A 23,809-nucleotide genomic window follows, 5' to 3' on the forward strand; every position below is an offset into this window, starting at 1 on the left:
CATTAATCATACAAACCTGTCGATAACTAGCTAAACTCCCTAAACTAAAAAGATGGTCTTTTTATTTGTTTAAATATAACTACAACATCCTATCAACAACTACCACAAGATAATAATTAAATGAAATTATGAACTGCCTTATCCATGTGTACTTAGAAAGCTTTTAAATACATTTAAAAAGTCACAAAGTAAACTTGCTAAAGACTTGATATGTTATTACCTACTAATAGATCCTAATACAATAAATAACACAATTTAACTTTCTTTTACAGATTATAGAAAATTCATCTACCAATCTACAACTAAACTAACAACATCTTCTACTACATTAAGTAAGTATACCCACTGTGTCTATTAATAATCAGAAAGTAAAAACAAACAACTATAAAACTAAATCATTATTTTGTATTATTCTTTACCACAACTACAGAACATTAAAGAGTGAAAATCTACATATAAGAACAGAAAACATATAATTAGCAGGAAAACAACATTGGAAGTAAGTTTTTGCACTTTTTCCTTTTAACGTACACATGTCAAGAAATGTTTATCACTTTTACTAAAAAAAGATATATGTCTTCACAGATCTACCTTAGACATGGCAACAGGAGCTACTTTTATTACTTCTCAAAAAGGGAAAATAATGCTGAGCTACATGGGTTACACCTACACCCAAGAAAGAATCAAAGGGAATAAAACGTATTGGAAATGTAGTAAATATTACTCAACTGCATGCTATGGTAGAGCACAGACTGTTGATAACAATGTTGTAAATGTACATGAGCATAACCACCCACCCAATGTAACAGAAGTCGAAGTAAGAGAAGCACTAGAGACATTGAGAGAAGCTAGTACAGGCTCACAAGAAACAAGCACCACTATTTTGAAAAATGTTTTAAGCAAGGTGCCAGAACATGTCACAGGACAGTTACCTTCAATACCCAACTTGAAAAGATTAATTGCAAAAACAAAAGGAGCTTCTGATCCAACTCCACCAGCACCTAAAACTTTTCAAGACATTATAATTTATCCTGAATATACTATTACACACAATGAAGATAAATTCTTAACGTATGATAACCACAGTCATGATAAAAGAATTTTACTTTTTGCAACAAATAGCAATTTGCAAAAACTAAAATCGTGTCAAACCTGGATGATGGACGGAACTTTTAAAGTATGTCCCAAACCTTTCTATCAACTTTACACCATCCATGGTGAGTACCAAGAAACAAATATCCCTTTAATTTATACACTGCTGCCAAATAAAACAAATGCTACCTACATAGAAATTTTAACAACTATCAAAGAATTTACTGATAATTACTATCCACAAAGAATAATAATAGACTTTGAAATAGCCATGATTCAAGCTATACTTAAAATATATCCTCACACATCAATACAAGGGTGTTATTATCACTACAACCAAAGTATATGGAGACACTTACAAAAATCTACTTTAAGCATTGAATATTCAACAAACAGTAACTTTGCTTATCAGATTAAAAAGTTAATAGCATTGGCATTTGTACCAACAACAGAAGTTGCTAACTATTACAATTTACTACTTGACAGCCCTTTCTACCGCACCAATGAGACAAAATTAACTCCCTTCTTAGACTATTTTGAAGATACCTGGGTGGGAAGATTACATCGTTCGGGCCACCGCAGACAACCTAAATTCCAAATTCCATGGTGGAATGTGTATGCTAGTACTATGGCACAGAAAGCCAAAACCAACAACGCGGTCGAAGGATGGCATAATGCCTTCCAAGCCACAATAGGAAGAACACAACCCACACTTCATAAACTAATCCAAAGCATCAAAAAAGAGCAAAGCTACCAAGAACTAAGAATAGAGCAATCTCTATCTAAAATCGGCCCTAAACTAAGTAAACAAACATTAAATATGTACGAATACCTACAGCAAAAAGTCAGAATGTACCCAAGTATTGAAGGTATTGAATACTTAGAACTAATAGCAAAATCTATCCTTTAACAAGCAACACATAAAAACATTTCAAACAATAAATAAAACAAACCTTTTTATTTAATGTAGTTACATTATGTCATGTAAAAATAAATGTAATCTATTATTACAAGACATAATAAAACGACATTAAACAAAATTGCACAATATAGCTCAATCCACCCCAATCTAAAATATAATAATAACTTAAGTGTTGTGCAGCTGTAGAATGTGTTCCAAAAAGATGGTTTCAAGACGAATAGAACATAAATAAATCCACATGGTTTAAAAAAATCCCCACAAAATGGAAAAAAACAACTGTTTTATAAGGGTCCCACGTAGCAATCCTCTCGAGAACGGAACCATAAAAAACGAGAAAAATAATGACGATAAAAACGCTCCAAAACCCCGAAAAATCAAGAAATGTAGTTAAACATTTAGCTGTATTTAACCAAAATTACGCGATAAAATCCCTCAGCTCACCAAAACGAACACCTGTAAATAAATACAAACAAAACTCACCCACAATAAATACGAAAGCCACTAAGCCTAAACATAACATATAAAACATAGGAAAACACCTAAATTAATTCATTTACACAATACATAAACCTTAATTTCATAATAAATATCTTACAAAGTACGTTATCAATAAAGACCTTAAATAACACGTATTTTTCACATAAACTGTAAAGTACAACACATACCAACACTTACACAATACAACTAACTCTATAATGTCTTAAAATGTAGTTAAAAATAATGTAAAATAAACTTACATTCACCAACACGAAGCAGCTCCCAACCGCGAGGTTCCGTTTTCTGAATTGACCCAAACAACGATGTAGATAGACAAAAAAGTGAAGTTCAAAAATTAAAATGGCAACACAATAAAAACTAAAATAGGACTAAATCCCCATAATTTAAACAAAAATAGAGATGAATAGCATTATTTTTTCCATGTATTGTAATAAATGTATTATTGTTTGTAAAGAACCTTTTGATTAATGTAAAATATACAATAATATTTTTAATATAATTATATATTAAATAATTATAGTATATTAAAAATATGTTTTTGATTGTTAATTTTTTTTATATGTATAACACTGAACACAATTTTATGTACATACTGTAGAAAAATACAATTACATGTAAATTAATTAACATATTAAATGTTAATTTAAAAATTTAAAATTTAATATACTAATTAATGTAATATAACAATGTATATATGATAAAAATTGCAATGTAGAATGTAAACAAATATTTGAAAAAAGTGTATTAAAAATATGAAAATGTTTGCATCAACAACTGAAAAGTATGAATAAAAAAAGTGTCCAAAACTATATTACCATTGTACTTAATAAATGTTGACACTTGTGATATATATGTAAAAATGTACAAAATAATCATATTTGTTTATTATTAAAAAAAATATAGCAAAATTATATATCATAATAATTGTAAAATATAAAAAAAAAATTATTAATTTATTTTTTTATAAAATATAAAATATAAAACATAACACATAGAAAATACTTAACAGTAAGCAAAAATAAATCACAATTTTAACTCCAATCCTACATAAGTCAGGTAAAGTGCTGGACAGGAAACAATAATATTTGTGATATTATAACACATAAACATCACTATATATATTAATAACCACTCTTATCTATTATACTACAAAATAGACTATTAAATTACAATCACACAATATTTTATTTAGAACATAACAATACCAAATTTTTTAACCAAAATTTAAAATTTCAAAAATCTAAATTTTTTAACAATTTAAAAAGTTTAACATTTTTTAAAAATGTAACCCAAACTTTGTATATTTGTATTTTGACTCATTCTTAGCATATATTATAACAAATACACAAACATAAAATATTACACACTTGACTTATAATAATATAATTTAAAAAATAAATGTAAAATTTCAAATTTCAAATTTGAAATAAAAAATTTAAAATTTCAAATTTCAATTTTGAAATTTAAATATTGAAATTTCTAATTTCGTATTATTTATAGATTTTGTTTACTAAACACTATATAAAAAAATAACACTTAATTACCAAATTATTATATAATACATTCAATTTCAAATAAATTAAATACATTTTTGTATTTCAATTTATAATTTATTTTAATTTAATTTAAATTTTATTAAACATATTTTAATATACTACCCACCCTTATCCCCTATATCACCAACAACCCGCTATTAAATCTTTAAAAAAAACAATTCAATCAATAATTCAGTAATTTAAATTAAATTTAAAATTTCGCCATTGAAAAAAATTTTATTTTACATTTTTCTAATTTTTTACCATTATGTACATATTATTTACACTACTTTTTTAAATTACTACCCACCCTTATCCCCTATAATACCAATAACCCGCTCCTAAAATATTTACTAATATTAAAAAAAAAAAAAATTGTATCCCTATAATAATAAAAATAAACATTTAATTAATAATATTTAAACATAAAACAAATTTTTCTACACTTATATTACACATTCAATTATTTTGTCGATATTATATTCAACGATATTTCTCTAAACGATATTCTATTCAACGATATTTTATTTTTACGATATTTTTGTCATTCTACAAAAACGATATTTACAACAACGATATTTACTACAACAATATTTTTTACAGTCGATATTCTTACCTCGATATTTATGCTAGTCGATATTATCCCGTCGATAGTCCTGCTTTATACCGTCAATATACCCGTTACAACTGAGAATCTAAGGGAATCCTCCTTGAGGGCGGTTTGTGGGCAGGAAATATGTCCTCTACCTCAGTTACTCAGTATGAGCCCGAGCACGGTAGGGCCGGGTTCAATCGCCCTTTTTATGGATCAAAATTCCAGTATTTCTGAGGGGAATGCTATGCAAGACCCAAACCCTCACCAAAACAGTCACCTGCTTCGTTTGCTCTCTTGGAATGTTGCAGGGATTACCTCAAAGTTAACAGATGAGGTATGGATTCGGTATGTAAAATCATTTGATATTATCTGCACCCGGGAAACATGGAGTAGAAAGGACGTTAACTTAGAGGGATATTCTTCCCTAAATGTCGTTGCTGAACCTTCCTCGTCAGGAAGGGCAAAGGGTGGATTGGTAACCATGATATTGGTACAGTATGAGGGGCTTGTAATAGAAAAAGTAATTGACTCCCTTTGGTACCAGTTAATTGTGTGTTTTAATCTGATCGATGTAACCCTATTATTAGTCAATTGGCACTATAATATTTTTGACCCCCAAAGCTCTGGGATCATAAGCTAACTTAAAGAGGAAATTGACAAAATAGCATTAAAATTCTCCACGTTATGTATCATATGGGTCGGAGACTTTAATTGTACCTTATGTCAGCACAGGGTGAGAAAATATGTGGGCTCTTAGATTTCTATGAACAACCTTTAGCCCACTTTAAACATACTCCCCAGGGTGACGCATTAAACTCAATTATCGTAGTAAACTATTTATGCCTGGTTAACAATTTGATTGACAGCGTGGAGGTGTCTATTCCGACATATCAGGGGAGGGTAGAACTAGTACAATTGACTTTGTGCTGATCACTAGTAGGTATTGATTGATTGAAGCTTTTATTCGATATGCAAGATATCTTGAAAGCGTACACAAAATACAGCATTTACAAAACTAGAAAAAACATTTTTAAGAAGCAATATTGAATGTACATTTAAGAAAGATAAAAAGACGTGATGCCAGAATAAGTTAGTTAAAAAGGAATTAAACCGCTATTGACAATCTTTTGCAACGAATCAACCAGAAATGCTTTAAAAATTTGGCCATACCACAAACAATGGGAGGGGAAGTGTCCGTCATTAGGATGCGAAGGGCTACCAGATAACTACACGTACCCATATTGCAACAAAGGGGTTTGAGCCAAAAACTCCTGGGTTTAGCATAGTCCGAACATTCAAACAGGATATGCGGTATAGACTCTATCCTAGTGGTACAACGGGCACAAAAGGGGGACTTGTGGGCACCTGATTTCCACTTTGACACCAGGGCCCCTACTGGAAGGGAGCCCACTCTGAATTTGAAGTATAGTGCTCGATCAGCTGGAAGGGTAATTAGGTCCAGGTAAGGTTCGTAAACTGCTACATCTTTTATTGTTAAAAAGGCAGCTGTAGATTTACAATGACTAGAATTTATACCTAACTGATCCGCAACCCAATTCCAGTATAATCTTTTCAGAACATCTTTTGGTGGAGCCGTTCTTGATGACCAACAGTCCCCCAGCCCAAGTTCCTCCAAAAGCTTTTTGGTGTCTCTCAACCACTTAATCTTCGCCCAACCGCCCAGGCTCATTATCTCAGCCAACCCTTCAGCGTATGATTTTAGCTCTTCACCCCTCCAAATACGTGCCCATAGAAGGAGTGGACGAAGCCGGGCTTGGTCTTTGATTTTCTTACAACCTGTGTCCAACAGCACAGGCACTGTTGGAGTGCTCGGAGGGAGGGCGATTAAAGATTTCAAAAGCTTGCTTTCTGCTGTCGCCAGGGAATCCAGGCAGCAATGCCCCCACAGCTCTGCCCCATACAAGGCCGATGTTACTCCCTTAGCCTTGTAAATGTCAATTACTGGGGCAAGCGACCTCCTCGGTGATGCCCGGAATTCCCTCAGAAGGGCACCTCCTACTCTCTTGTGGTTCAAGACCATCTTGGCAATGTGAGGTGACCAGTTCATGCTATCCGTAATCCGTATTCCAAGATAATCAAATTCGGATACTTTCTCCAAGGGAACAGAGTTGAGAATAGGTGGGCGGCCCAGTTTCCTTGGAGGGTTTAGAATTAAAAACTTAGTTTTATCCACGTTGATTACCAAGCCCCTTGAAACGCAAAAGTTCTGGAAACGGGTTAGCAACTTCTGGAGGCCTTGCGGAGTCTTAGAAATCAAGAGCGTATCGTCCGCAAAAAGTAGGGTTGGAATCCGCACTCCCCCGAGACAAGGAGCGTCGGCTGGTTCTTGCTGGAGATATTCCACCACCCCATTAACATGTAGTGAAAAGAGGGTGGGCGCTAGGACGCATCCCTGTCTCACACCCCTAGACACTGGAATTTTCTCAGTTAGCTCTCCATTTCTCCCCCAGCGAACCTGAGCAAAGGTATGGGCGTGAAGGCTAATAAGGAGGGACAAGATGTAGGGAGGCAATCCCAACCCATAAAGCACCCTCCATAACTCCTCCCGAGGAACTAGGTCAAAGGCAGTCCTCAGATCTATAAAGGCCAAGTATAGACTGCCCTTGCCTAGCTCCACCACCTTCCAGCCAAGGAGTGCTAGCCTAAACACCTGCTCTATCGTCCCTGTTCCTACCCGGAACCCTGCCTGGAAGTCTGATAGTATTTTGTTTTCCTCCACCCAATGAAGAATCCTACCAAGTATAGCTTTACCTGCTATCTTTTGGGTGGAGTCAATGAGGCTTATGGGCCGGTAGTTCCCCGGGATTTCTCTAGATCCTTTTTTGTAAATAGGGACCACCACCGCCCCTTTCCAGGAATCGGGCACTGGCCCCCCTTCATAATATCATTGAGGAGTGCTGCAATAACCCTTCCCCAGGCCACTGGATATGCCCGCATGAGATCCCCCGGTAAGCCATCTGGGCCTGCTGCCTTCCGGGGGGCTACCCACCCAATTACCTTTTCAATCTCTAGAGCTGAAAAGAGATTGTAGCCGTGAGGTTCAGATACTCGTGGGGGGAGCACCCTGACATTTAGTGCCCCATCCGCCGGGAGGTATAAAGCCCCAAAATGTTTTACCCAGCTTTGTGGGGGGATATTACAGGGTCTCATAACTTCGTCGGTCCTATTCCGGGAGCCTACAAGGTTCCAAAAACCCCTTGAGTCTTTACTTTTGCTGGCAACAAGAAGGTCCTCCCAAAATTTCTCTTCCCACTCCTTCTTAGCAGATTTAAGGGATCTATTATAAGCCTTCCTTGCTTCCAATATATCAGGGTGGGATTTGAATTTCACTGCCTCTACAAGTCTTGATTTGTGTACCCTACATATTTGTGTGTACCAACCGTTACCTTGCTTTACACCTCCTTTCTTCCCTACCTTGTTCGAGGGGATGGTAAACACATTTGTCAGAGCCTCTGTTAGGAAGACAAAGACCCCGCAAGCCCTACCCACCCCTTCCAGGAGGGACCCCAGGTTTAACAGTGCCTGATCTAAAAGGGTTGATATTTCTCCAACCCTTTCCTCCGAGAGGACCAATTTAGCCCATTTTAGACGCCTTCCACAGAGTGAGACTACCGACTCATCAAGGGGAGCTAATGTGGGGTTAGTGGGACCCTTCTTAGAAAAACACCACCACTGGACCATGGTCAAGGAAAGTGGATTGTGATCGCTTTCGACCCTCGGGACCACAACCATGTCCCTCACCTGGCTCCACAGACATATATCTAATAAGATATAGTCGATTCTAGAAGTGTGTCCTGGTCTATTATAGGTATGAGCCCCCCCCCTATCTGAGTTTGTCCTCCCATTCACTGCCCTTAGATTTAATTCGATACTCAGGGTGTATAACTGTAACGCCACCTCTGACCATCTCCTAATGGGTGGAATCTCCAGGGCTGGGATCCCTATCTTAGCGTCCTCCTCATCCTGGTCTAAGGCAACATCCGAGCCCAAAGGCTCGAACGTACAATTCATGTCTCCCGCGACCAGGGTACACAACTTATGTAAAGTTGTACTAAGAAGACTCTCCAGAAGAGATAATACAGTGGACTTCCTCCCGCCCTTAGTCCCTCTGGCGTACACGTTATAAATATTCAATATTGTACGGCCCCTGGAATCTCTTAGAATAATATTTTGAATATCTGGACAGCCTGTCTGAGACTCCTCTATTCTGCAGTCTAGGGAAGCTGCCACCCATATGAGCAGGCCACCCAAAGGGCGTCCTCTCCCTGATTCCGAGATTAGTGCAGGCACAAAATAGGAGGTACCTTATGTCAGCACAGGGTGAGAAAATATGTGGGCTCTTAGATTTCTATGAACAACCTTTAGCCCACTTTAAACATACTCCCCAGGGTGACGCATTAAACTCAATTATCGTAGTAAACTATTTATGCCTGGTTAACAATTTGATTGACAGCGTGGAGGTGTCTATTCCGACATATCAGGGGAGGGTAGAACTAGTACAATTGACTTTGTGCTGATCACTAGTAGGTATTCATACCTTATAGACAGCTTCATGGTCGAACCAAACTCGGCAAGTGACCATAATCCCCTAACAGCTCTTTAAAAGTTGTGGCTCAGAAGGGGAGGGCTGTGGAATGCCCAATACAATACAATTGTAATCAAGGGGTAGAGTTAAAGTGGAGTATGATTTACCATGCCAATTTTGAGGAGAACATCATTAGGACAAGCCTAACTCAAGTCATGACCTGCCTAATTTACTTAGCCCCCCCCCAGACTCCATTATACAGAGTTTTGAAACCATCTGCAAAGACGTTGCCAACAACCTGTTTAGATCATTGAAAAAACATAACTGTCCCAAACTCAAATGGTTTAACACGGAGTGCTCAGCGGCAAATAAAGCTCTAAAGAAAGCACTAAGGGGCCGATTAGGATGGCGGTTTTTCCGCATCCTCCGGGCCGGCGGAAGTGTCCGCCGGCCTGGAGGATGCGGAAAAACCGCTGCGGAGCCTCCAAAGACCCACCGCCAAATTAGGATGGCTGGTGGGTCTGGAATTCCGTCCGCCGCTTTTCCGCCGCGGTCGGCTTCCGACCGCGGCGGAAAAGCTATAACATGGCAGGCGGTGTCTATGAGACACCGTCCGCCATATTAGGATGTTCGTAAATACATGCTTTTCCACGGCGGCTTTTCCGCCATGGAAAAGCATACGGACATTCACTTTGGGGGCCCGTTGCGGGCCCCCTGGGTGAATGGGGGGTGGGGGGTGCACATGGGGGGTACCTATGGTACCCCCCTGCATTTGCGTGCACAAAGCAGCAGGCACCGTGCGGTGCCGGCCGCTTTGTGCATGTAAATGTAAAACATGCTTTTTTAACATTGCGGCGGGTGCAGCTTGAAGCTGCACCCGCCGCAATGTTAAATATAGAGGATGTGACCGCCACCCTGGCGGTCACATCCTAATCAGCACGGAGGGAACGCCGCAGCCCCTGCGGACGTTCCCTCCTCCTCAAGGGTGGCGGACGGACGCAAGTCCGTCCGCCATCCTAATCGGCCCCTAAGTGTAGTTCCATGTGATAGGGCTTTGATAAAAGAAGCCAGACAATCATATAGGAAGACAATAGAATGCAGAAAGGATGAACTGAGACGCCAGGCTTGGGACGATTTAGAAAAAGCAAGTGCCCTAAGAGATTCCAGGAGCTTCTGGGAGGTGATAAACCGACCACATTTTACAAATGAGACTAGGAGTGTAGAAACTAATATAATGGGGACAGTCTGGGAGTCTCTTTTTTCTAAGATTTTTGACCCAAAGGGTATTATAACCCAAGACTATCAGACAGACATATGTTTTAATCTTGAATCTGCCCAGCAGCTAAGTGCATCCCTGTCTTTAGGCGAAGTGGAGGAGGCCCTGCGAAAGGGTATTTATTCCAAAGCTCCAGGGCCAGATGGTGCACCTTTGGATTTCTTTCAAAGAAACCCAGTGATATGGGACCCCTTGATACTAATCGTCTTTAGAGTAGTCATAGTGGGCCAAATTCCACCATCTTGGAAAAAAGCAGTGGTGGTGCCGATTTTTAAAAAGGGAAACAGAAATGACCCAACATGCTACAGGCCAATCTCTTTAATAGATGCTACGTGCAAGGTGATGGGAAGGGTAATCCGTGCACGTTTAGAGTCATGGGCAAATACTTCTGGCCTATTATCATATACACAATACGGGTTAAGGAAGGGAATGGGAGCAACTGAGCAGTGCCTCAATCTGTCCATGATCATGGGTAAGCACATGAAGGCCAGGGTGGCACTGATCCACTTAGCCTTCATGGACTTATCCAGCACCTTCGACACTGTGTGCTGGGGTAAGCTGTGGTCACTAATGGAAGATCTGGGCTTTGAGGAATCACTTGTTACCCTCTTACATAGACTACATACTTCCACCTCTGTAGTTATCCGTTATGGTCCAGGGGGAGAAAAGACCAATCCCATTGCATCAACAGAGGGAGAACGAAAAGGCTGCATATTGGCTCCTTTTCTGTTTTTGGTATACACCAACGGTCTAGAACAGTTCCTGCTGAAACAACACCTGGATTTTCCAAAAATAGAAGGCAAACAGGTACCTCTGCTGTCTTATGCTGACGACACAGTCCTGATGGCTCTGACAGCCAATGGCCTTCAGGGGAGCCTGGACGCTTTTACTGAGTATATGTTGTCATTAGACTTAAATGTGAATTTTAAGAAATCTTTTATTATGGTCAGTCGGCGTAAATCAAAGAAAACTCGAAAATATACAGTTAAAGGAAAAGTTATTGACAAAGTGATTTTCTTTTCCTATTTGGGGAATGATTTCAACTATAATTTAAATTTTGACCAACTTATAGTATCCAGGGTACAACGAATGAGTAGAGTCATTGAGGGGCTGTTTCGTTTTGCTGCTAAACTTGGCCATAAGCCTGTAGCCGAGTTGATAACTTTGTACAAATCCAAATGTCTGTCCGGGGTCACTTATGGGGCGGGAGTATGGGGATACCATAAGAGTCTTCAAATTCAAACATCAGAGAATACATTTTTAAAGAGACTTTTACTTATCCCTAATAGCTCCCCTACATCATTTTGCCATTCTGAGGTAGGCATGGACTATATTTTAGACAGCATACACATGGCCCCCTTGATTTTATGAGGGAAAATTTGGATTACAGAAGAACTGTCCTTCTCACGATGCATTTTAAGAGATTGTATGAATCTAGATAATGCAATGGCAGTCCCGTGGTTACGCTATGTCAAACAAACTTTTTACAATATAGGACTAGAAAACTATTACGACCAGCCAGAGACCATACGACCTAACATGAAAATGGTTATAAAAGATGCATATTGATCTGAATTGAAAATATCACACCGGGACACGGAAAGATTTGTTTGTTTTCCACCAAATCGGCAACAATTTTGTCTTTTAGTCAGCTAGCTCATCCACGTTTTTCAATGACCAGATTTCGCCCAGGCACCCTGCACTTTCTTGTAGCCTTTCCGAAACAGGCGGGGTGGTGTGAGAGACTACCCCCCTGTCCGTGTAATAACTTAGCACAACAAAGTACAATGCACATTATGCTATTTTGCTCATTATATAAAGACCCCAGGGTGCGTTTCCTTAAACCGATTTTAAATACAATTTGTCCTTGCTCCTATAAGGAGGGTTTTAATTATTTATGGTCATTATCAACTGCTTCCATCTGTAGCTCTGTGCTTAGTTTTATCAAAACTATTTTTATAATAAGAAAACGTTATGCAATGTAAAAGTAATTTACAGGGGTTATGTGAACAGGCAGCAAGTTGTCTTTGTCCTGTATATTTTACATTTTTGGTGTAGAAATTTTTATTTTTATTTCTTGAATGTATACTTTTTCTTCTTTGAACTTTTATGATTCACTCGAATTGAATAAAGTTATTTGACTGACTGACTGACTACTGGTGCTATCAGGTTGTTGTAGCTGAACTCCACTCTTTTGCATTCAGACTACGCCCTAATCAACCACAAACTGAACAATTGCATTAGGGTTTACATTGTCTAGACACTTTTTGCTTTACATTTTTTAACGATATTGGGCCACATGTACGACCTGCCAAATAGCACCTTGCAAATTGCATCACATTTGCGACTTGCAATTTGCGAGGCTCTATTTGGCATGTACAACAGTGTGTTTAACACTGTTTGCGATTCCCAATGGGGTCGCAAATTGCTAGGCTCATGAATAATAATGAGCCTCTCGCAATTTGCGAGCCCATTGGGAATGACAGGCCCTCCCAGGGATGGTGGGCTGCTGGGCTAAGCAGATCACTAGGTCTGGGACTGCTTTTAAATAAAGCAGCTTTTTTTTTTTAATGCAGCCTTGTTCTCCTTATATGAAATGGGATGCATTTAAAAAAGAAAAAATGAATTGTGTTTGTTTCATTTTTTATGGGCAGGCAGTGAAACCCACCAATCTTGAATCTCCTTTATGTCTTCTATAAATTACTCAACCTCTTAACTACCAGATCTGAATCCACAGTAGTGACTGTTGCCAGTAATGTCAAAGATTCTACCAAGATCATTTCTGCTAATTCTGCAGACTCCCTTGCCAAGCCAGTCATGTTGCTGCCCTTTCCTCTAACCCAATGAGGTTGTGACCTTGTTAAACCTTCCCTTTAGTTTCAGATGACAATAGCAACACAGCATTCCTTATTTGCACTAACAAATTGCCTCAAGCTAACCTTACAACCAATTCTTCTAAGACAGGGCTAGATTGGGAACGCAAACCAGCCCTGGCATTTAAATCAGGCCAGCCGTGCGTGGGAGGGGCATGTAAAACACTTCAGCTGCAAAACCGGCCCCGGTAAAAAAAATGACCCGAGAGGTCCAAAACCGGCCCCCACCCTGGCGACCCACCCAGGAAACGCTTGATGCTCGCTACGGCCAGTCCGGCCCTGTTCTAAGATAAAACAGTTAAATGATCACCTGACAAGCTATCAGTCAACTATCACTGGTTGTCTACTGCCCCGATATGCTTCTGTGGTGTCAAAACACACACAATAACTGGCAAAGCCCAAGGGTCTCACCTTTGAAAGTCATTAACCAACCTTTTCTCTTTGCCAATGCTTGTTGTTTATGCTGTACAGTGTTAGCAACAAGGTAAAAAAGGCAAACTAGATGGCCTCAGTGTCACGACGTATGCACACATGTGGGTCACCTCATGCACATTACATCATGATGGTGAAGTGGCCATGTTGTTTACTTTTTATTTAACAGTCTAAGAGGATGCCAATCTTGAAGGTGTACCACCTGCTTGGCCTTACAAAAAAGGAACTAACATGAAAAATAATAATATATATATGCTTTTAAATTTAATGGCAAGTGGCACAGCTGGGGGAAAGGAAAGAATCAAAACCACCAAGCAGCATGGAGCAATAGTGAAGCTGGAGGGGTGCAAGTGGGGGAAGAAAAAAAAGGGACAAGGTAGGGTTGAGGCAGCAATACACAAGCTGGGAAGAGGCAGATAAACAGAGAGTTTAAGGGTAGGGATGTGAGGGGAAGTAGCACGGGGTGATAGAGCTAGAAAACACATGTATACTACTATGAATACTAGAAAAAAAGTAGTTTTCTGATGTCAGCTGTGGAAGTATACAAGTCATCCAGTCAAAAGGATAGTAAAGAAGCTATACTCCAGAGGAACAAATAGAAGAAGAGGAAGGAAAGCCGTTAGCCATTAAATAGGAAGCACACAAATGAGCTAAAATGAAAAACAACCAATGATAAGAAATGGCCTGACCCAAAGCCCACTGTAGGCATTGGTATTGTGGCTTTTCTAGAACAGACACCTAAATAGTGTTTGTAGCCGATACCTAAAAAAGCTATGTTAGGAAAAACGAAAGAAATTTTACTTGCACACCTCAAAATAACTTGCAGGGGGATAATCAACAGTCCACATGTTCCCAAGATTATTACAGTCAGCTAAAACGTGATGAAAAGACATTTAATTTATTCATTGGCTAAGATTTCATCTTTCAGTTGATGTTGCATGGTGAGAAGAAGGCAAGGAGCAATGATGAATGATGACCAGAGATAGCCTTGTGAAAAAGTGTTAGGTATAAAAATGAATCAGAAAGGCTTAACAAGAACTGTGGGTTCTTGAGAAGTATTACATGAGGAAGCAGATGAAAACCCTGATTCCATTGACGAAATAGTCCAAGCTGTTGCACAACCTTTCAGAGCTGTACCTTTTAATATTCAACAGCAGGCTGAAGAAGAAATCAAGCATTTCATGCAACAAGGCATTGCAACAAGGCTATTGAGGTGCCTACACCTTGGGTGTGCTCTATAGTGCCTATTCCCAAACAACATGCAGGGGACAAGGTTCATATGTGTTTGGACATACGCGACCGCTACCTAACAATATAACGTGAAAGACATACTGTTCCCCAAGTTAAGCCATGATTCATCAACTCAGTAGTGCTCAAATCTAAACTTAAGCAAATGATGCCATAATTAACAACCTGCCGAAGAGCCTGTTTATATTACTACCTTAGCTATGCGCTGTGGTCTCTCCTGCCACAAGATGTTAAGCTCCTGCATCGTATGTGCTGCTGAAATCTTCAAAAAAGACATTTGCTGTTTCATCCAGGACATCCTCATTTGTTTAGGCTGTAGCGAAGCTATTTCGATTTCAGACAATCTCAGGAAGAACATGACCTGACTCTGATGAAAGATCACCAGGCACTCCAGCATGAAAAGTTCACACTCAACAAGTATAAATGTAGTTTGGCAAGTCCTGGTTGAAATTATTTTGTCACATTTTCTTCAAGCAAGGAATGCACCATGATCCTGAAAAAGTGGCTGCACTGGTATCTGCACTGGTGCTTAACAATGTGTCTGCCCTAAACTTATTTCTGAGCCCAGCGAGCTACTTTCCTCACTGTATCCCTGAATTGCCAGCATGAACGCGGCTGTCAGAAATCGAAAAAGGAAGGTATTCTTTTCGGCTGGACCCTTTATCTCTAATCTTCTTTTGAAGTCATGTGCACAAGAATAGATTCTGCAGAAATTCTGGAATGTTATTATCCCTCACTGCAAACTGATGTGATTTTTGATGAAAGCCCTGTGGGCATAGGAGCCATACAGGAGCATAAAGAGCGGGACCCTAAGGCACCATGCCAGATCATAGCTTACGTCGCTATGCCAGTCTCAGTCTCACCCAGCCAGACCAAGCTTACTCTCAAGCAGAAAAGGACAGTCTGGCTGTTTGTGCCTGCAAGGATTTTCATCTCTTCCTCTGCACTCAAGCACTTTATTAACTCTATGGTAACTGAAGGAAAAAATGCCTCAAAGAGAGATGGGATATTTATTATTAAGATAACAAATTTAGTATTTTGGTCCAATTGTCACTGACCAGCACTTCCTGGTAGTCATGGAGGAGTGTTGCAGATTCCCAAACGTGATGGCTATAACTAGCATGACCACAGAAATGGTTTTACATACGCTGAAGGAACTATTCTACATGTTTTGCATTTCACCCGTAGTCAAGTCATACAATGGTGCACCTATCAATGGCAGAAAATTCAGGGACTTCTGTCCAAGTTTGAACATCACAAAATAAACTCTTTCTGGCCATAAACAATCAGAGTGGTGGAAAGGTTATAGTGACATTAACAAAAGCTGTACTGGATGCAGAGCTCATCAAGGCCTCTATCTCAGAATCACTATGCTAAATACTACACAGCTAGTGAGACACTGCATATCACTACAAATATATCACCTTAAAAAATGGTATTTGTTTGAAAGTACATCATCATTGGACATTCATTCAAGCCCAGATCTCATAAAGCCAGAATGAAAGGCAAGAGGAGACAATACACACTGATTAGCGTTGACATGCTAAGGGGCCTTTGTCCCCCTCCCACCGTACCGGTAAACGGGACGGACCACCAGAGGTGCGGCAGTCCCGCTATGCCTAATAGGATGCAACTGCCACCCTGGCGGTCACATCCCGCATATTTAACATATTTAACATATTTAACAAAAGGCATGTTGTGCATTGGCATGCACAACGTGACAGGCACCTCGCGGTGCCTGCCTCCTTGTGCGTGCCAATGAAGGGGGGTACCATGGGTACCTCCCCATTTGCATCCCCCAACACCCAGGGGCCACAACGGGCCCCCCAAACCAAAGACCACATGTTTCCATGGCAGAGTCTCTGCCATGGAAAGGCATTCTACTGCCCCCATCATCACCGCCACCATACTATGGGCCTTTTCCGCCCATCAGGCAATATTGATGATTCCCTGCAGGTCAAAAAGCGTCAGGAGGACTTTCCGTCCCTGCGGTATCCCCCGCCATGCTAATGTGGTGGGGTAAATGGCCGTCCGGTGGTGATATTTGGCGGGCGGCTCGCCACCGCTAGTCGGGCGGTGGTGATCTGCCCGCCATTATAACAGGCCCCTTAGTCTTCATAACCTGGAGAGATGGCAATAACAAGCTCTTCCCACTTTCGGGTGCTTTGAGGACATTCTGATGAGGTGTTATCGTTGGATGACCTATGTGACTCTGATGCTTCTACAGATCCAGAGCCTGAAGATACCTTGGGAAGCTCCTGTAAGGCTGATGGCAGCAGGCAAGATTGTTCAATGGACACTGATATGCTTGGGCCGAGTACTATAACTACTATCACTGACTTCCTAATTTTTTCATTCCCTTTTTCTCCTCTTCTTCTCTACCATACTTTATGCCTTTCAGTTATTTCAATTGTCTTCCTAGACATGTGAAGCTACCTGAGAGGCTTATTATAATGGACTAACTCAACTTTGTATTTATGTTGAGGGCAGTGGTGGCCAGAAATTCAAGCGGGGGCAAGCCATGTGTGCATACATACATACTCACGTACACCCATGTATTCACAAGTGTGCACATATATACCTCCCACTGACAAGCATGTACACATGAACACACACTCATTCAAAGCACACTGAAGCTTTGGTGGTTCCTGGTGATTGGAACTTGTTATGGGTCAGCTACTGAAAGGAGGAGGTGGCAGTCCCTTACTCGTTAGCGAGTCAGATGGGGTCAGTGATATTGCTTAATCCACCCCAATCTGTGACAAGTGTTACTGATGGGCACTCAGTTCAGGTGACGTTAGGGCTTTAAACTGAAGTGCCCAGGTCTGAGTCCATTAGTGGCGATCCCGTTTGTGAAGAGGGGAGGATCACCAAACACTTTGCTGGGCTGATGAGGTCACACCCACAGGACTGTGACATCTGTAGCCCTGCAAAGTTGAACTCAGACAGCCAGGTGCTTGCATATTTAGCACAAGTAGAGCGGACAGCTGCCTGACATTAAAAAGGAGAGTGACTGTCTAAATGACCTTTGCTCAGCCTGATAGACACTCTTCACATTTAGAAGTAGGTGAAGGGCAGGGCCCTCCGTCCTTAAGGATGGGTCACTGTTGGTTGTGGGGATGTCTTGTGACAAAATCCACCTAATCTTCGCATCATTTCTTGAAGGAGGTTTTTAGTATGACCCTTGCAGGCCACACAGGTGGAAAAATCCAAATGTAGGGCAGGGCACGCGCCCCCAAGGAAGGAGCAGCAGCACAAGCGCATATCTCTGTACCTCAGAGTGTGAATGGGGCTTTGCGTCCTTCTAAACATCAAAGGTGTATCTTTACAAGTGCAGAGTCTCTGCACAATAAAAGATAGATCTTTTTATGTGTGGGGAGTCCGCACTCATAAACAAACTACTTGTAAATCCCTTTGTGAATAGCAAACAATCGTATTCTTACAGTAAAGTGTAAGTTTACCTCTGTGAATCACGCCCTAAGTGTTTGTGTGTTACAAAGGAGAGAGCCACCCACGCCTAATTACCTGGAATTTTCTTCAGTAGCTACATCAAAGGAGTGTCACGCCTGCAAGTGATTCCAGGGAGCCGCCGCCGTGTGTGTTACAGGCGCAGTGTTTAACCCCAGTTATTACAGAGACTTTGCAACTCTTGCTCCCCCACATCAACTTCTGGGTGTAGACAATGTCTCTCTTTGTGTATCAGAAAAATATATGGTGGGAGATTCTGCCACGAAGAAATAAAGCTCATAAGATTTTGGAGCTTGTAGAAAAAGCATCAAGACAGATTAACTTCAATCAAGTAAATCCAAAACTAAGGAGCCAGGCACTGTATGGAACGCTTTCTTTTTAACAAACAATATCATTTGGTGGAACAATGATTTCCAGCAAGCAGAAGCAGAGATGTAATTACACGCCTATCGTTTCGGTTAGAAACAACAGAAGCCATTTCCACATCAGTCTAGACTGCCAGAATCACAAAAAGCCTTTGTTGCAGCTGCAGCAGGCAATGCAAAGCCTTTCAGTGCAGTAACATTCTGGACTGCTCAGACCCAGCCCCCCAATGAAAACTGCCACAGAGTCAACATTGTGGGTTTGCTCTCAGATGACTGTTTTGGAAGCAGCAGAGAAAGTTGGTTTGAAGGCAGGTGGTATTTTGTCAACTATAGATTATTATAATGCATGGGATTCTTTAATCCCCAAATAAACGTCCGTCTCTAATTTCTTTATAATCGGTGACTTGTGACGCACCTAGTCGCCAATTATAAAGAAAAAATATCAGAACTGAATTATTATAAGTGATTACGGTCGAGTTCTGAACTCACAATGCCTGCTGCCTGCCAGCAGCCAAGGTGAAAGGCAGGTACTGATAAAACAATAAAAGGAACAGTGCTTTTCTTTCTTCTGCTCCATTTTTCAGTTTACAATGACAAGCAGAGAGAACATATTCATGTTTTCACTCCTAAATCAAAAAAAAGCTAGAATCATTCTGCATGTTTCTGAACATTGGAGCTGGTGCAGCCTTTTTTTAAACTCCCTTGTATTGAACTGTTTCTAATACCTGTTTGTAACAAATAACTAACAAGTTTTGAAGTGTTTAATTTTGTACTAGAAGTTTTATTTTTATTTTTCATGGTTGCAAACATGCTCGCTCTTTCATATGAAAGAACTACACACCAACGTTTTAAGTGATTTGTGGGAGAGGTAATGGTGTGACCATATATTATAAGTACCCCCTGGTGTACATGATAAGGATATTGCAAATTACAGAGGAGTTCCATAACCTTTTAAAGAAACTCAGCCTTCAGCGTTGTTCCTCTATATGGTTATGGAACTCCTCAGTGACTTGCAATATCCTTCTAATGTACGGCAAGGGGTGGTTTGTCCCTTACATTATTTGCAAATGCCCTTGATGGCACAATAATCATCCAGGCACAAGCAGGGCACAGTGTGCAGGTCCACAACAATAAGCAATCTTGTACAGTACTCTTTACCCCTTTTACACCCACTGTGGTCTAATTGGATTGTAGGTAGCCACACCAATGCCACTGCATTGTATTGTAGCTGCATTTGTATAATACCTTATACCACCAAGCACTCATTGGTGGACAGGGAGTGCGCTACTCTTTTCAATGTGTTTGGTTGCAATGTATAGTGTTGCCTAAGGGTAAATCAGATCATAAAGCATTTTTGGCTGGGACTATTTCATGTCGTTGTTGGTAAGTTGAAGCAGTGCATGATGCAAACACATTGTACCTCTGTATTATGAAAACAGATTTCTGAAGGTATTGATATATGTCAAAATATTTGTGCATATTTGTTGTGTCAAATTTTGTTGCGGTAATGATGTTTTTAGTGTTTTTGCGCTGCGTTGGACCAATAGCCTCATCAGCACCCAATCCGACGTCTCTGCCAACCTGAATCAGGCAGTAGAGGACCTCAATTCCTGGATTGTCAGTGCCGCCGACTGAGTTTCCACCACCAAACCAGCCCAAATGCACTGATCCACCAAATGACTGAGCTGTTACAGCATGATGAAATGCAGATGTAAACACCTAGAAAGAAGTTGGCGCAGAAACAACACTTATTGAGTCGTTTTCAAGTCTGCCCTCAACACCTACCACCATCAACTCAGAGAAGCAAATAGTAGGCCCTCACAAATGGCATCAAGGCCAGCACCAACCAGACCTAGGAACGTTTCGCCATTGTCAGAAAGTTCACCTGCCAAGTTATGTTATAAGACTTGTATAGTGCACGTCTACTCATAGGTGTCTTGGCGCTTACAGAAACATGAGCATACTGAGCCAGGGTATTACACATTGCTAAACAGACAATTCTTGAGTTCCTTTCTGAAAGCAAGAAGGGTGGGTATGGTCCTAAGATGCAATGGAAGAGAGTTCCACAGTCTGGCTGTGCTGTTAATGAAACTCCTTCCTCCCCAGTTCACTTTCCTGACTCAATCTGGCATTGGCTTATCAAAGATGTCTGATTGGAGTATGCCAGTTAAAAACCTTCTAAATAAATTTTGGTCCTTCTCTGTGCAAGGCTTTATGGGCCACACTGATTGCCTGAAATTTAATTTGCTGCCGCACCGGGAGCCAATGAAGTTCCCAAATGCCTGAGGATATCGGCTGATATTTGGGAATATCCAGAGTCAGTCTGGCTGCTGCGTTCTGCACCACCTGGAGCTTCCCAAGTAGTTTTACTTAGAGATTCATATACAAGCCCTTACAATAGTCCAGCTTTGACAAATGAGTGAGGAGACAACAGATTTCCTAGTATTTCTGGGGATAAAAGGAAAGATTTTCCTCAAGGTTCTAATGATATAAAAAGAGGACAACACTACATTAGACAGCAGGGCCTCATATCTGTGCCACCGAAAACTCGATCCCCTTCACAAAAACATTACAATGCTCTAGCAAGTTACTTCAACAACTGAAATACAGAAACATCAATCCCAACCCCACCGACCTCCTCAGCCTCCTCACCACCATGAAGATTTCTGACAACCACCCGATCCCTGCATGGAAACAGCTCAGCACACCAAACGCAACTGCCTTAATGAACTCCATATACTGGGGAGCACCCTCTGACCCATGCCCTCATCAACTTTTCAACCTCGGAAGCGACAAAATCAGCCACCAGCTCACCACCATCCTCAACGCCTCCATTGCCTCAGCCACCTTTCCCAACACACGGAAACACTCAGAGGTCAGACCCCTCCTCAAGAAACTCTCTGCAGACTCCAGCAATCTCCTGAACTACCACCCCATCTCACTGCTCCAGTTTCCTACCAAAGTCCCGGAGAAGGCAATCAACCTCCAAATTCCAAGAACATATGGAGGGAAACAGCCTACTAGACCTCTCCCAATCAGAGGCAACCACATTACCGAGATGGCCCTAATTGATGTGACAGATGACATCCTCAACCTACTTGACAGAGGAGAATCAGCCCCTCTGATCCTTCTCAACCTCTACTCAACCTTCAACATAGTCTCCCACCACATACTCATCAACCAACTACACCAGATTGGGATTGAAGACAATTTACTTAAACGGATGGCTTCTTGCCTCTCAGGCCGCACCCTGAGAATCCATCTCCCTCCCTTCACCTCACAATCCTAGCACACCATCTGCAGCATCCTGCAAGGTTCAGCTCTCAGTCCGACCTCTTCACCATCAACATGATGCCGCTAGCAAACATCGTCGTAACCCACTACATCAACATCATTTCCTACACCGACAACAACCAACTCGTCCTCTCGCTCTCAGCTGACCCAACCAAGGCAAAGGCCAATTTCCACAACTGTGTGAGAAATGTCTCCACTAGGATGAAGAACAAATGCATGAAACTCAACAGAGACAAACCCAAAGTGCAGATTTTCGGCCATCGGAAGTCGGACCCACTCCAAAAGACTACACCTGCAACCTCTGCATCATCCCGGACAGTGACCTCTTCATGAAACAACAGGTCAATGTGGTCTCCTCAGCTTGCTTTCACACTCCCTGCATATCTTCAAATGGCTCCCCATCAGCAATAGGAAAACAGTAACGCAGGCCCTCATCACCAGCCGACAGGACTACAGCAATGCACTCAATGCAGACACTGCTGAGAACTCATGAGAAGACTCCTAATGATTCAGAATGCAGCAGCCAGACTGATCCTCAACCAGCCCAAAAGAAACTCTATCACCCAGTATATGAGAGACCTCCACTGCTCCCCATCCAGTGCCAGTTCAAACTACTGATCCATTCCAACAAAGCCCTCCACGACCAAGGACCAGCATACCTGAACCACTGCCTGAAATTCCACAAACCATCTAGAAACCTCCACTCTGCCCACCTCGCACTCACAAAGACACCATGTATCTGCCCACCTTGCAAAGTCTTGGAACACCCTCCGCCTCAGAACATCACATTCGCTGACAGACTTCAGGAAGAAACTCAAGACCTGGCTCTTCGACTGAAACCCGCACCCCAGCGCCTGTATACCCTCATGGGTGATAAGCCATGCATAACAAGTACAGTTTGATTGACTGAATGATCGATCAATTGATTGATTGATTTTAGTATCCAATATCCTTCCTTCTTTCTTTCCTTCTTTCTTTTTTCCTTCTATTCTTTTGTTCTTTCTTGCTTTTTGTACTTTCCCTTGTGCCTTTGTTAATGATTCTTTTAGATTTAATGAGGGCCCAACAGCTTTCAAAACAATAATGTTTTGTAAAAACCATGACAAAACAAAAAAGAATTGCCAAAAGAATGGCGCCCAACGCCAGACTCATTTTCTTAGTCAATGCTTTTTTGAAGTGGGTATTTCTCTCTCTATAGGAAACCAGCAGGGAAGTCTTACTAAGAGTTTATGCTTCTGCAAACTCACACAAGTGGCAAAAAGTCTGGAAAGGGGATTTACCTTCTAGCGCAAACAATATCTTATGCTGGAAAGGTACCCTTTTTTCACTCAAATTAGGATTTGCTCTGTTTTGCTCCACTTTGCTTCAAGAGTGGTACTTGGGAAAGCCATATCTACTAAGATCCTGAGGCAGAGCTTTGCATACAAAAATAACAACTTCTTGAGGCACACCCAAACATTTCACTCTTTGCATGTATGCTGTAATGTGCAGCACACATCCAATGTAAGGAATGATACAAAAATTGCCCGAACATAGGATTTTGTACTGAAACGGAATACTTCCAGTGCAAAACCTATTTAAGACACACCACACACTCCTTTGCATCAAGGTACAAATGTGTGTGTGTGGAGAGAGGTAGCCTGTTTGCGAGTCAGCGTAGGGGAA

The sequence above is a fragment of the Lissotriton helveticus genome, chromosome 4_1 (genome assembly GCF_964261635.1).
Source record: "Lissotriton helveticus chromosome 4_1, aLisHel1.1, whole genome shotgun sequence".
In the NCBI taxonomy this organism is placed as follows: domain Eukaryota; kingdom Metazoa; phylum Chordata; class Amphibia; order Caudata; family Salamandridae; genus Lissotriton; species Lissotriton helveticus.